Consider the following 14,632-nt stretch of genomic DNA (forward strand, 5'->3'; position numbering starts at 1 on the left):
ACAGGAAAGCATCCCAGATGCCTGCAGCACCTCAGAGGATCACAGGCTGTCTTCAGACACCTTATTCTCTGTTTACTATGCCTTGATGGTGACAGCAGGGAAATTATGGACAGGTGTTCAGGCTCAAGTTGCTCCTCTCCCCCTCACCACCCCCCACCCCGACATCCCTAACTCCCATCCTATAGCCGAGTCTCTCAGCCCAACCACTGGCTGTCATCCCACCTGCACTTGCTGCTAAGTTGAAGCCAGCTTCTCATTGTGCCATTGTCCTGCTCAGATTCTCCATCTCTCTGCAGCCTCCAGGACAAGGTCAAGCTCCTCACTGGCCCTAAGTCCCAATCATCTTAACCCCGTAGCTGCCCTGTCCAAACAAAACTATGCAGTGCTTTGCCACTCCAAGCTGTCATTGTTTATCCTATAGTAAGAATATCTCACCCTCCTACCTGAGTATGGTTTCTACAATGGGCTCTAATCTTCTATTAGCTGGGTGGCCTTGGGAAAGTTATTTAACCTCTCTAAGCCTCATGTTCTTTATCTACAAAATGATGCTATCTAAGAGGTACGGGCTTTCATGAAGAGGAACTATGATACTATTCAAGGGTTTAACACAGTACCTTGAACATGGTAAGAGCTCAGTTAAAGTTGGTTATAATAGTAACCATAGTAACAAAGATGATGGGCACGATTGTTCTCTATCTCAAGTCATCACAGCCTTCTGTGAGCTCCCAACTGAGTGCCACTTCTCCTTCATTTGAAGTCTTTCTGAATGTGTGACCATCTTCATATTCTGCATGGTGTTGTAGTGGTTTTCCCTATCTCTCCTTTTGGAAGCAGGAGCTATGACTGACCTCTGGATCCTTTGTCATGTCTAAAAATGGATCCTGGTATTTAGTAGGTGCTCAGTAAAGAATTTCATTTGAATGTTCCCCTGGCTCTGGAAGGAAGGCCGGAGAAAGTCATTAGCGTTCCTGAGCTGCTCAGAAGCAATGAGTCGCTCTTTAGAAATGAGACAGTCACTCACTGTGGGACTCTGTCTGCAGGGACACGTGGCACAGCCTGGGCAGCCACTGGGACTAGCTCGTGAACTTCGCCCTCATGCCCCACACCCTACTCTTCAAAGCCTGGACCAGGGCTGTAGTTGGTCATCAGAAAGGTCAGCGGGAAGTATGTGCAAGAGAACAAGTGCTTTTCTCACTGAGAATCTGCTTGGGAAATGGGAGAAGTAGAGGGGAAGAGTGCCTATGTTCTGAGACTTGCAGAAGGAAAATGGAAGTAGGGAGGAAAGGACTTGTGCTGTCCCAGGCTCAAAAGGAAGACATTGCTCCTGTACGTGGAGCTCATCAGGGAAATTCTCCTGAGTTACGCGGAGCTCCACGGCTTGATCAGGGCGACCTCGAGGGCTCCCAGCTCTCTGATTCATCTGAACCTCAAGCCTTGGTTGGCAGGCACACACACTTGCCTCTGCCCCGAGCTGACCTTGTTTGAAATTCCCCATGTTGCCATCATGGCCTGAGCTAAAGCCTGGTCACAGGACTTGGTCACCCTGGGCTGTAGGTCAGTTCACTCACACTAGCTGTCCTCTCTGAATTTCAATCTGAAGAGACAGGCTGGCCGTCCCCCACTTCTCGGGAGTCTGAAACCAAAGCTAGTCCCAGGGATCATGCAGTCTGGTCTGACCCCAGCTCTGAAAGAGAGGGTCACACCACTGGGTAGGGATGGAGCCAGGGCTCGAACACAGGGTTCCAGAGCCCAGTCCAGCCACTTGCCACTCCCCCAAGTTGCCCCTACTGGCTCTTCACTCTAAGGACATACCCCACGAAGAACGGAGGGGTTGTGAAATAGTTCCACTGGAAGCCTATGGCTGGCTGAAAGCCCAGATGGCTTTTTCTCACCCCTCCTAACCTAGTCTGAATTCTGCAGTTTTCATTTCACTCATTTGTGTTAACTCTTCTTCTCCATGAGGCCATGGCCTACCTTCCAATGAGCAGCTCCTGAGAACAGCTGAGCTGACTTCTGCTTGCACCTTCCCGGACACCTCCACTGGCAAGACCTTAGCATTGAGCAATCACCTTGTGCAAACGGACTCTTCCTTGCCCTTCATAATTACTCGGCAACTCTGCAAAACAGTAACTCAACTGTTTGTGTTTCAAGCTCAAGATTAAAAAGCTAGCTTTATATTTCTTTCTTTCCCTTGAGGAAGTTACTAGGGACCTGAGATTTCTAGTCTTTGACTCCTAACTAGTAGCTTAACACACCCTTATCTTCTTCTGGTCCCCAGTCTGTGCCAGGTGACACAGGAGGTGCCGGGGAGGAAACAAGATATTCCTCCAGAGGGAAGATGCCCCCAAATGGAGATTTACCATTCACTCACTATCACCCCCAACCACTCATCCCAATGGCCACCAACTGACTCTCGTTTCCATTACATCCAGCCAGCCTGGTGCATTTATCTCCAATGTTCGTTCTAAAGTTTCATAGTTTACGAATCACTTTAGCCTCATTGCAAGTGATGTCCAGGACCTCTCTGAAGGATAGGCAGTGCAGGTTCTCACATTCGAGTAAAGTAGACAATGCTGTATAATTATGCTTATATCTGGAACTGATCTGACCAAGTGTATGTGGTTAGAAAGCAGTGCACTCAGCCTCTGACCCCAAGTACACTGCCCATGTGGTCTTTCTTTTCCCAGCTGCTCCTTATTATCCATCTTGCATATCCAACAAAAGGAGCTTTCTAGAATACCAGTTTTCTCACACTACCCTCGCATTCACAAAGGTTCTGAGACTCCTAACTGCCTGCAGAATAAACTTGCGATGATTCAGCTGGTCTTTGAAAGCCCTCCACGCTGTGACTCCAAAGTGTTTCCTCAACACTATTCTATGGCTTAAGCTTGGTGGATCTTTCTGAATTTCCTACAATGCCCTGTGTACTTTAAACCTTTGGGCCTTTATCCTCCTGTTTCTCTAGACCTCCCCATGCTTCAACCCAGATTTACCCTCCCAGATGCTGCTTCAGTAGGACTTCTTGCTGGAACTCTCTCCTGGATAGCCTCAGCCCGTAGTGAACCCAACCTTGTGAAATTCCACAGCCTGAGTAAACCACACTGCTCTCTGGACTTAGGGAGCAAACCTGCATCAGATAAAAATTGAAGCTTGACTCTACCATCTGTCTCCCACCTCAGCCCCAGGCTGGGCTTTGCATGCTAGAAAAGGATCATCACATGCATCTTTTGGTGGTTATCTACTAAATGTTAGGTTCAAGAAAAGTCTGGGGTAGGGTCTCCCTTCTTGTGACTAAACAGGAAGCACAATAGAAAAAAAAATTGGATCAAACATTTAAAAAGAACCTTCTATTCCATCACTAAAGTATTAAAAGTGTGCTTCTTTATTAAAGAAGGAAGAAAGAGAAAGGGAGGAGGAGGAAGGCATAGAAAGGGATAGCTCAGGTTCAAGGAGCCTGAATCCCATCTCTGGTTCCTCAGTGACTTAAAATAAGCATAGAGCACTGGGAGTAGAGTCCTTATACCATCTCACATCAGAGGGTCAGTTTCCTCAACTGGAAAATGTGTGTGATTGCCCCTGGTCAGTCCATCTCCCTAGGTGACAGATATAAATGTGCTTTGTAAGTGTCAGTATCAGACCTATAAGAAGGATGGTTAATTTCCAAAGTCCAGGCCACTCCTTTCTTTCTAACCCTGTCCAGTGTCTTTCCTCTGCTAAAATCCACGAGACCATTTGGGTGTATAGAGGAATGAACACTCCCTTTTGTACCTATGCTGTTGACTGATGGCTGCATGATGCTGGAAATGTCCCATGACCCTTGAGCTATTATTAGGGCTGGTTAAATTGGCAGAGGGAGAATATAAACAGGCAGCATGGCCATCACCAAACTTCTGGTCTCCCATTTCAGGAACCAGTTTCAAAATAAAACCTTTCCTTTAAAAGAGAGTGCATTTTGGTAGTTCTTCCCAACAGACTGAAAGGAAAGGGAACTCTACTTTGTAAGATTAGGGAATTTGTCTTTCTTGAGTTTGCTCACCCTCAGTCCTTAACCCTGGAACATTTGTTCCAAACTGCTACTTGAGCCTTGAAGTTCCGCCAAGTTGGGGGACATCAGGGTGCCTTCATTGCCAGCTTGTCTGAACCTCAATGCCCTGCCCTGGGACAAATGGCCATGACTCCAAATGGGGCAGATTTTCAAGGAACAGCAATGAGGTTAGGGAGGAAGAAATTTGGGGACTGAGGGGCTCTTGCTCTTGAGTCCATGCCCACCTCCAAGTTACCCATGGGAATGTATGTGTCCCATATTCTCATCTGAATACCCTTGGCTTTCAGACTCCCATGGCCCAGCAGGCTGCAGTGAACCTTCTACATAACTTTTCCCCTCCCCTAACACACATTTGCAACCTCGCTTCATTTATCACCCCCCAGCTCCTCTAAAGCAGCCAAGATATTTTAAAACCCTTGTTTTGATCTCCTTTGCATATCAGTTACACTATTTCTGAGCGTGTTTATTTTTATTTTTTTTTCCGGTGGTGAGCCCGTTGCTTTGAGCCCTCCACTCGCACGTTTCCACTTCCTCTCACTTTCCTGCGCACTACTGTGGCCTCCCGGTGTGTGGCTTAGGCTAGGCTGGATGGTTCTCATAGGTCTGTGGCCTTTGATGGAGCCAAAGGATATGGGTTCCCCTACTACTGGTACTCCTTTGCTCCTAACATCTGCAGAGGCGGGATGAAATTTCAAATTATGTTGTCCCTGCCCCATTTCCTAAGGATGTAGCTCTGAATACCAGTTGATAAGGAGGGTGCCTGGACTGGGCATGAGGGAGAGCAGAGTTTTAGTTCCAACTTGGAACTGACCCTGAGAAAATCCTCTACCCTTTTCAGGTTTGACTTAAAATTTCTAAAGCTCCTCTGCCTCTAACTTTATAGGATTTTAGCCAACATAAGGATACTGCTCTATCAACTAACAAAATAAGTTCTTTATTGAGGATCAGCTTCGGGCCAGGTTCCAAGATGGACATAATGGATATAAGAGAATGATTGAAATATCCCACTCTCAGGGAGTGATGATTGAGATTTGTAGAGACAGCATCCCCTCACAATAGGGTCTTGTGAAATATATGTGATATGACTTGTGAGAAGCCCAAGCTAAACCCTGCCCAGTGAGTCATTACGTATGCCTAAGCCCACATGCTTCCCAGCATTTTTCATATCACAGCATACGTAGAAAATGGTTATTATTTGTACAGCATACTAGGCAAATGAATAAGACTGCTCTTGCCTGGTGGCAAAAAAACCATTAATCCTGGCTGTACTGGGCCTTTCTTGGGGAGAAGGAAAGTCTGGGGAGACAATATTTGGGAAGCTTTGGTTCAAAGGATTAAGACAACTCTTTGTTTAACCAGAAAAACAATAGTGTTCTGACCTATAGGGGAAAAAAAACAACAACACAGAATTCTAGAGAAGACAAAACAGGTAGGAAGGTGAGTTGTGAAAGCAGATCATGGGACTCAGGTAGAGAATTCCACATGTACCAACTCTGCTCCCTTGGGAAACACTAAAGCTCAGTTTCTCTGCCTTGGAAATGGAAATAATAGTATTCTTAACCTCTATAGGACTACATAAGGTAGCACACCTCATTACATTATTACCTATTATTATTAAGGCTAGCAGAAGACAGGAAATTAAAGGTCACCTGATCCAATCTTCTCATTTGAAAGAAGAGGAAACTTTGGCTTGGCCAAAATCATGCGGCTTGTTAATAGTTGAGCTGAGACTACAGTCCAAGTCTTCTGATTTCAGTCCTGTGCCTTTAAATAATGAAGGGAATGATATATCACTTTGTGTTAAAAAGCACCTGACTTCCTAAGTATTTAGGGTGGGTTTTCCTTTCCTGATGACATTTTTAAAGATCGGACTATTCATATTTGCTTCAAATGCATTTACCAGTGACCCTGCCTTAGGGGCTGGCATGAAGGAGATGATCTTCTAAAGGTTTGCCTCATGTTCTGAGTCAGTAGCCAACGGCAAGGCTTCCTTGACTTCAGTAGTAATGGAAATGGGAATGGCTACACATCTGGCATCCAAGTGCCAAAAACACCAGGTCATCAATCCATTTAACATGTGAACATACTGAATCTCGGTTCACTCAGAGCTGTACAACATGTTCAACAACAAAACAAAGTCTAGAACTTGGATCTCAGACTTACTGCAGGTACTCTTTCCACAGAGCTCAAAATGGGAAATAGGATTTAAGACTCATTGTCTGCATCCACTGATCATGTCACTTAAACCTATAAACAACTGACTTGCCTTGCTAAGTCAATTATTCATTTAAATGTGTTTCCTTCCTTTCTTTTTCTACCAGCCACAAAGGATTGAGGCAATTTATTGGAAATACAATAATGAATAATGAAGTGTGCATAAAAATAAACTCTAGTATCTTAGACCAGGATATCCAGGTCAGTGCTGTCCAATGTAGTAGCCATCAGGCAGGAGTGTCTGTTTATATTTAAATTAATACAAATTAAATACAATAAAAATTTAGTTCCTCAGCTTCACTGGCCATATTTCAAGTGCTCAGTAACCACATGTGTTTAGTGGCTGCTTATTAGACATTGCAGATACAGAATATTTCCATGCTTGTAGAAAGTTCTGTTGGACAAGACTATGTAGACAAGTAACCAGGTCCTATATTCCTACACATTTGTAATAATTAAGCTAAACATTTGGCTTTGAGCTTTGTGCTATTAAGCCAAAAGAAAGAGAGAGAGAGAGAGAAACCAAATTGAAGTCAATTGTGTCATTATCAGTTTCTCAAGGGAAGCAGATCTCTTCTAGCTCTTAGATCTAGAAGAATTTCTCATACAGAGCTTTATAGAAAAGATTACTGAGTGACAGATCACATAATGTCTTCAGAAACCCCAGGGGACAATGTAGTCACAAATTTCAATGTCAATTTTCGTACTGATTCACCACTAAAGTTGAGGATATAATTCACTAGAATTTAACTGGAGGAAAACACTCCTCTGGGGGGGAGGGGTGCAGGGGTAAAGGTGGAATACTCATTTACTCTAGAGAAGAAAACTTAGCAGTGTTGGTCTGGTGAATTTTGTCTATAGGAATGACATTTGCTCTGGGGCCAGAAGGACAAGATGAAGTAGCCATTGGAGATCTGAAAGAACATCCAAACAGAAGGAAAAGCAAGTGCAAAGGTCCTCAGGTCGGAAAGTTTTGGCAGATCTGCAGGAGGGAAAAAAGCCAGTGAACATTGTGGATGAAGCCAAGAGTGAAGGGAGATGATGCTGGACAAGTAATCAAGGGCCAGGCCCTGTAGAGTGTTAGAGTGTTATAACTTGTGGTAAAAGAGTTTAGCAGAGAGGTGACATTATAACTTACAGTCTTAGAAACACTATTCTGGCTACTGTGTGAAAGAGGAGTATAGGGAGCAAAAATCTGGACATGAGCAATGTGATGATAGCTTGGAATAACATGGCTAGCAGTCAAGATGATGAAAAATAATCTAAATTGATATATATTTTAGATGTAAAGTCAATAGGACTTGCTGACGGGTTAAACATGGGGTTTAAGGGAAATAAAAATAAATTAGAATGATGCAGGTATTTTTTTCTGAATAAATATGTGGGTGGTTCAGGACAACTTACTCCAATAAAGGAAGACTTGGAGAGGAGGAATTGGATGTGGGGGAGGGGCACATCAATCGTTTGGTTTGGGTGGTAGTTTGTGTGAAATGCTCATTAGATTAGATATACAATTACAGTCATCAAGTCCGGAGCTCAAAGGAGAAGTCTCGTGGAGATAGAGATTTGGAGTTATCTGCATATAGATGTGTATTAAAGCCATGAGACCCAATGAGTTCATCTGGGAAGAGGGGAAGAGTGTAGACAGAACAGAAACAAGAATCAAAATTTGATGTAGAAGAAGAAGAGCCAGACAAGGGAGACAGGAAGGTAAGGTCAAACCAGGTGAGACTGGAGTCACAGAAGCCCAGAGAAGGAAATGTTCAAAAAAGTACCAGGGATCGATCGTGTTCAATTCTACTGAACAGTCCAGGGAATTGAGTTCACATGAGCTTTGGAAACAGGTAGATCATTAGTGATCTTGATAAGAGTTGCTTAATGTAGTGACAGGATCTGAAAAAAAATGGGAACAGAGTTGAGAGGATGGAGCTGAGGAAGAGGAGACAGGGAAAGTACATCTTACTTTTGAAGATCTTTGTAAAAGCACCAAAGAAAGGACTGAAAGCTGGAGGATCAAGACAAGTAGGATCAAGAGAGAGTTGGGTTTTTTTTTTTTTGATGGTTATTATATAGGCATTTTTAATGTCACAGGACAAAGGAAAATGATGTTGCTGGAGAGAAGGAAGTTAAAGGAAGTAGAATCCAGAACACCAATGGAAGAGTCACCTTTATTTAGAAACAGCGCCACTACCTGTGGGAGGTAGTGTGTGGGGGGGGTACAGATGCAGGTAGGTAAAGATGTTTGGTGATGGAAAGATGGAATAACTGTCCTGGAATAACAAGGGAAGTCATCATCCTGGAGGATGGAAAGAATAAATCATATTGGAGATTTAGGGAGGAGATAAAGGTGTGAAAGTGTTGATTCAGAGACTGAAAGAGCAAATTTGCTAGAAGTGTTACAGGGCCCATTGGAGGGCTGCTGTCATAAATTTAAAGTAAGTGGCTTCCAGCATGGTATACCTTCTTAGCAACAATTTTGCTGCTTAGATACAAGCAAAGGAGGGGAGGATGGTTACATTTCACCAGTACTAGGGCTTTGTCCAGTGAAGGGAAAAGCAGCAAGGAGATTTAGCATATTGGCAAGATAATAGTTATGGTAGAGCAACAGGAGTTAGAGTTGGAATAGGGGCCAAAGCTGGTCAGTAACACCACCTCACTGGGCTCCACCTAACTCCAAGTCATCTCCATTCTGAATGATCAGAATGACAAGAGTTACCCTTCCTCCAAAAAGGGAGCTTGTCACTAATTTGCTTTTGCCATACCTAGAATCCCCCTTTCAGGTGATGCTGAGTGTTGGGCGCCAAATTGGCTGGCAGAGTCACACCCAAGCACAGAGGAAGCCATTCCCTGCTAACCTACATTGTGCAGCCAAGTCTCACCACATTGCTTAGACCTAGGGGACAGTGTGGCTGGAGGGAAACCAGCCCAGACCTGCAGAGAGAAGACCTGTGTGTTGGTCTGTGTCTGTTCCCCTTACCAGGGGAAAAGATTTCCCCACACCCCAATCCTCGGATCCCATTCATCATAACACTGGCCTCGCCTAAATCACAACCTGTTTCACAGATCTGATGAGATGGTGGGTGTAAGACCATCTTGAATGTAAGGAATTCTGGAGAGAAATCACATTGTTATTAAGATTCTGTAAATTGGTCTGTAAAGGTTGGTCCTCATGGCTTGTAAGCAATTTGCCTTAGAACTGGAAACTGACGAAATGCTTACAATGAAAGGCAAGTGCATTTCAAAACAGAAGCAATGGGAAGCAACTCTCCTTTTTTGTGCAATATCCTAAGAACTCGTGGCTCTCACAGTTCAGGATGTTGCTGCAGCCCACAGCCCAGTGTGTTTGGAACCGCACAGGACTAATTCCTGAGTCAGTCTATGATCCCGAGTTAGTGACTTAACCTTTCGAAACTCGATCACCTTCTCTGTGAAGTGGGGAGAATTGTACTGCCGCCCTACTCAGCTTACAGGGACATCAGGAAGATTTGATTTTTTTTTTCTTTTAAGAAAACAAATAACTGGAAAGTACTCTGGGTTACTTTGAGCTGAGGTTGGTATAAATGTGAAGTGTCACTATTATTAAGTGTGAGGCAATCCTTCCCACCCCCAGCATGTCCCAGGGCTACAACGTGAGCTGTGTGACAGGCTATTTTTAAATCCTCATCTCTGGAAGCATATGGTCCCGCACAGTGCCAAAAAGAGAAAACTGACCTGCTTCTTGTTTGTTTGCTTGTGTGTTTTGACATGATGGAGCATTTTCTATGTTCTGGTAAAGGATTGTCTTTTCTACTCTAAACTTTTAAAGTGGGTGCTAAAGTTTTTCTGTAACACTGCTGAAACAGATCATGGCCACTTAACTTGCTTAGACAGCAAGGAAGACCATCCTAAGATAACGGTGTATTTATACAGATCTCCTTCCCTCCATATCAGTTTACAAGTTTCAGGGTTTTCCTGATTGTTTATTATTATTATTATTATTATTATTATTATTATTTTGCATCTTATTAATATCAACTACTACTAAGCCCTTATGTGCCTCAAGTATACACTCTTTCTTCATTTTTGCCACCTCCTCTAACTGACCTGACTCTGTCCACTCTATTTGCAATTTGGCAAGGCTCTTCTGAATCTGGTCAAACTTCTCATTCATTGGATTTGATTCCCGACACCAAATTCTTGGAAGATATCCAGTTCATCAGTTCAAAAAGGAAGGAGATGAAAACACCTATTTTATTAGTTCACGGGACCTGACTTTTGTGCAAGGTTCCCGCCCCCGCCCCCCCAAAAATCCCCCAATTTACTTTCCTGAAGTAAAGAAAGAAGGATCTCACAACTGAGTCCTATTTGTTTATTTATTTATCTATTTACCTACTTACTTATTTATCCTGTAAGATCCAGAATCCAGAATCTATTGTCTTTGAGTCGAGTGATAAATGAAAATAGAAATGATGAGATTTTACAGCATTTTATTAATCCAATGTAAAAGGTAATTTATAAATGAGATTGATGAGATGTATTTGGGAACACATCTTCGATCAGGCCTATCTCTTCAATTAAATGGCTGAATCCAGAAGACGTGAAAGAACTTTTAAATGTCTTGGGGCCAATAAGACAACCAGTCAGGGAAATTCAGAAAAGTTCAATATAAGAATATTGTGAAGTTGTAGGCATATCCAGTCCTGGGCAGGTCTTCTTCAAGCAGAAATAAACTCCCTGGATAGTGAGGTTTGAGAAGAAGAATGAGCATTTGCTGGAGATACTGGAGCAGAAATTCTGACATTGACCACCATCGTGACCAGCTAACCTTTACGGTCCTCTCCAACTCTGAAAACCTGTCATTATATGGATTAACTAGCAACTTCAAATCCTTTTCAATAGATAGACAAGTAGACACTGTGAGATCAATCTGGGTTTTCAAAAATCTTACAATGTACATATAAAAACACTCCCATCTTTTGCTGCCCCTTGCCTAATTTAACTCGGATCTCAATGTTTAGACACAAAGAGAAGATAAAGGGTTAATAACATGACTTCTCTCCCTACAAACAGGGTTATCTTTCACTTACATACATTTTTTTCCTCTTATTATTTCCATTGGTCTGGTGCAGAAGCACATCATCCTCCTGTTGTAATCCCCTTCCCTCCTCTGTCTCTTTACACGTCCCTCCTTCACATGTGAGGCCTCCCCAGTTATCATAACCTATGGTTGATCTGCAAATTGTTCTGACTTTCCCTTTTCCACAACTCTCCTCAAAAACTTAAATCCATAACTCCAGCTTGACTGGGAGGTCTAACTCTAAGTAAATTGATTTACCAAGAAAACCCTCCATTAGTTGACTCAGAGTTGCCACACCCATAAAGATCTTCTCCATCTTCTCTATCTACTTCATCACCCAACTCAAGCCTTACCTCCTCCAAGAGGCATTCCCAGCTTCTGCAGCCTGTTAATGATCTCCACCTTCCGTACTCTTCTAGCGGTCTCAGAGTCATTAACTACCATTGAAGTAGTAAACACAACCTTGCATCTCTTTTTTTATTTGGGTGTGTGTCTTGGTTTCCCAACCCAGGCTTGTAAGTTTCTGGAGGGTAGGGACCACCTCTTACGTTTCTTCTGTAACCCACCTGGTGCCTAGTACACTGCTGGGCGCAGAGTGGTAGCAACAACCTTTCACCCTCCTGGCCGGCTTTAGAATTGAAACAGCATTTCCACATGTCATTCATTGGATACTCACAGCAACAAAATGAGGTCCACCAGGCAGATAATGGATAGTTTCATATGGGTGAGTAAACTGAGGTACAGAGAGCTTGTTAGAGCAGCAGAAGATTTCTACTTCTGTGCTCCCTTAATCATAACTATTAGGTGAGGAAATAAATGAACAGCTCTTGCAGTTCAAAAAGTTGTGGGTAGCCAAAGGGAAGTGACCATGTATTGGGCAAATGTCTCACTCTGTTGATGTAGGCTGACCTCCAAAATAGGCCAAAGAATCCACTTTACATGGATGAATTCAGTTGGAGAGACAAATGGCCCATGTCTCTTTGACTTTGGTTGTGTTCTGCTAATGAGAAGAGATCGCAGTGAGAACCACAAGTGTTTTGGTATGTGTTTGCATGGGAGCCTAAATGGAAACCAGCAACCTCAGACATTGCTCTGGGAAACCTCTGGGCCTGCCCACCTTGAGGCTCCTAGGGCCTTGTGACCAAGGTAGACAGTAGAGACCTGTCCAGAAGAGGCCTCAGGCACTAAATGATCCTTAGTGCCCTTCACTCCTCTAAAGACTAAATTCACCCAATCACATTTTAATAAATTTTAGAAGTCTTTGGAAATGTGTTCCCCTTCTTCCAGAAATTGCCTTTAAATTTTCTAGTAAAAAGTCTTCCAGCTTCCTTCAGCCAAGTTCCTTTTCCCCTTCTTTTCTTTGACAATAAAAGCAACTTTGGCTCCAATGCTCAGATCTAGCAGGTGTTGGATGACACATGTTCTATGATAAATGTTTATTATATAAGTTCATTCAAGCTAGCTACCATTGCTCTTAAGGCACCACTGCTGCCTTTATAGTCATAAAACTCTCCTTAAAAACCAGTAACCCAATATATTCAATAAGGATCTATTCTTTTTCTTTCTTCTTTTAGATTCTCCGTGTTCTCTCCACATGTGGTGCAATGGAGATAGGAGACAGGAGAAGTCAGAAGATAGGTGATTGAACCCTGATTCTGCTCCATGCTAGCTCTGTGACCCTGGTGAAGTCATCTCTAGGCTCTAAGCCTTAGATTTCTGTTCCGTACAATGAAGAGGTGAGAGCAGGGACTGCCAAGGTCTCGGTAAGTTCTGACATGTACTGACGAGAACAAAGTGATGGGAAAAAAAGCTATTTCAATCAAGTCGAAACACATACTTGCCTTTCCTCATCCAGGATATGCTTTACATAACTGAATTTGCTTCCTTTTTTACTGGCTCATTCTCTATTCAGGAGCAGGGGAACAACTCTGCCCACACAGCTTGGAGAGGATGAACATGTGGGAATATATGTGGGGAGGGGGCTATGCTGCTGAGTCCGGGAGATACAGACATCACTAATACTTCTTCTTCATCACACTTCTTACTTCTGGGATTATACTATATTAGAATTACAGGACCTTCAGTATATTTAAAGTATAACAACTTGCAGGAGAAACTATTAAGAAATTTCCAATCCCACTATTGCTCCTGAAAAGGCATTCAGAAAACTAATTCTGTAAATTAGATTATTTTCTGGGAGGGAGGGGAGGTGAAGACAAGTTTTTCACATCAAGAAGAAAAAAAAAAGAAGAAGAAAAAAAATGTCCCCTTGATATTCATTACCCCAAGACTTTCAACTAGCCCATGTAGAAGTATACTGTAGGTCTTTCCACGCATTATAGTTTGTACCAAAAAAGTTCACACACATTATATCACTTGACTTTTGAAAAGCCCTCTGAGAGAAAGCATTTTTCTCTGTCTCCATTTTATAGGTGAAGAAACTGAGGCACTAACAGGTCTAGCAGCTTGTTGGTGTATTCAAACCCTAGGTGGCAAAGTTGAGAGTTAACCCAGAACCCCTGCCTTCTGATCTGGAATTCTCTCTGCTAAGGCACTCTTCCACACTGTTGCACACAGAACTCTTTCTGGCCTCAAGCACAGAGGTGAGTAATTATCTACAGGCCTGGAGCAGGGGTTTGGCTTTGTTCTCCAAAGGGCTGATACAGAATCACAGGTATCAGAGCGAAGTTCCCCTATATATCACCCAAGCTTTTTTCTTCAGCTGAGTACCTCTCTAGTACTCTAATACTCTAAGACAAGTTGGTGGCAAAATCAGCCCTGAAATCCTTTCATTCCCTTCTTAGATTCTTTGGTATTAAAGAACAAAGTGATTCAGCAGACTAATCACCAAACAGAAGATCAAGAATTATGTTTTCAAGTCACTTGAGAGTCCTCCTGGTCAGGGTTGGAACAGTTAACTTTGACCTCAGTTTCTTCAATGACTTCCATTAACCAACTTCCCCGATATAATATAGAGGGGCTGAGGCAGAAAGAAATGTGACTGCCCATGAGTCATTAATTCTTGACCTTCAGCATGTTTTGAAAATGTGTTGTGAAATGCTTACCAATCAATAATTCCATCACTGGGCAGTAGAGAAGCTGGGAGTTGTGCAAGAGGGGAAGCAGGGCATTAATGCCAGTCACTTAGGAGGCTCCAAATTCCTGCTGAGGGCAGGACTTATAGCAGGACCCAAAGACACAAAGTCCCTATAACAATTTTTAAAGGAATCAAAGACAGAACCAAGGACAAAAGGGGAGTGAAAGTAGACTCCTTTCCTTGCACAGGATCAGTAAAGTAAGGCTAGCAATTGTTTGAG

General features: G+C 43.0%; 1 long non-coding RNA gene across 10 annotated transcripts in view; it reads right to left on the reverse strand.

Moving 5' to 3' along the window:
• Positions 1-10,708: 10,708 nt before the first annotated feature.
• The window catches only part of LOC118353264 (uncharacterized), an 81,025-nt gene continuing 77,101 nt past the window's right edge, over positions 10,709-14,632 (reverse strand). For 9 of the 10 annotated variants that reach the window (XR_007408112.1, XR_007408110.1, XR_007408113.1 and 6 more), the window contains one exon: positions 10,709-10,972. This is a non-coding gene — a long non-coding RNA (uncharacterized LOC118353264). Of the gene's footprint in view, positions 11,092-14,632 lie in introns of all 10 variants that reach the window. The other variant, XR_007408109.1, reaches the window with a different exon arrangement.

This window comes from Canis lupus, chromosome 34 (genome assembly GCF_003254725.2).
Source record: "Canis lupus dingo isolate Sandy chromosome 34, ASM325472v2, whole genome shotgun sequence".
In the NCBI taxonomy this organism is placed as follows: Eukaryota; Metazoa; Chordata; class Mammalia; order Carnivora; family Canidae; genus Canis; species Canis lupus.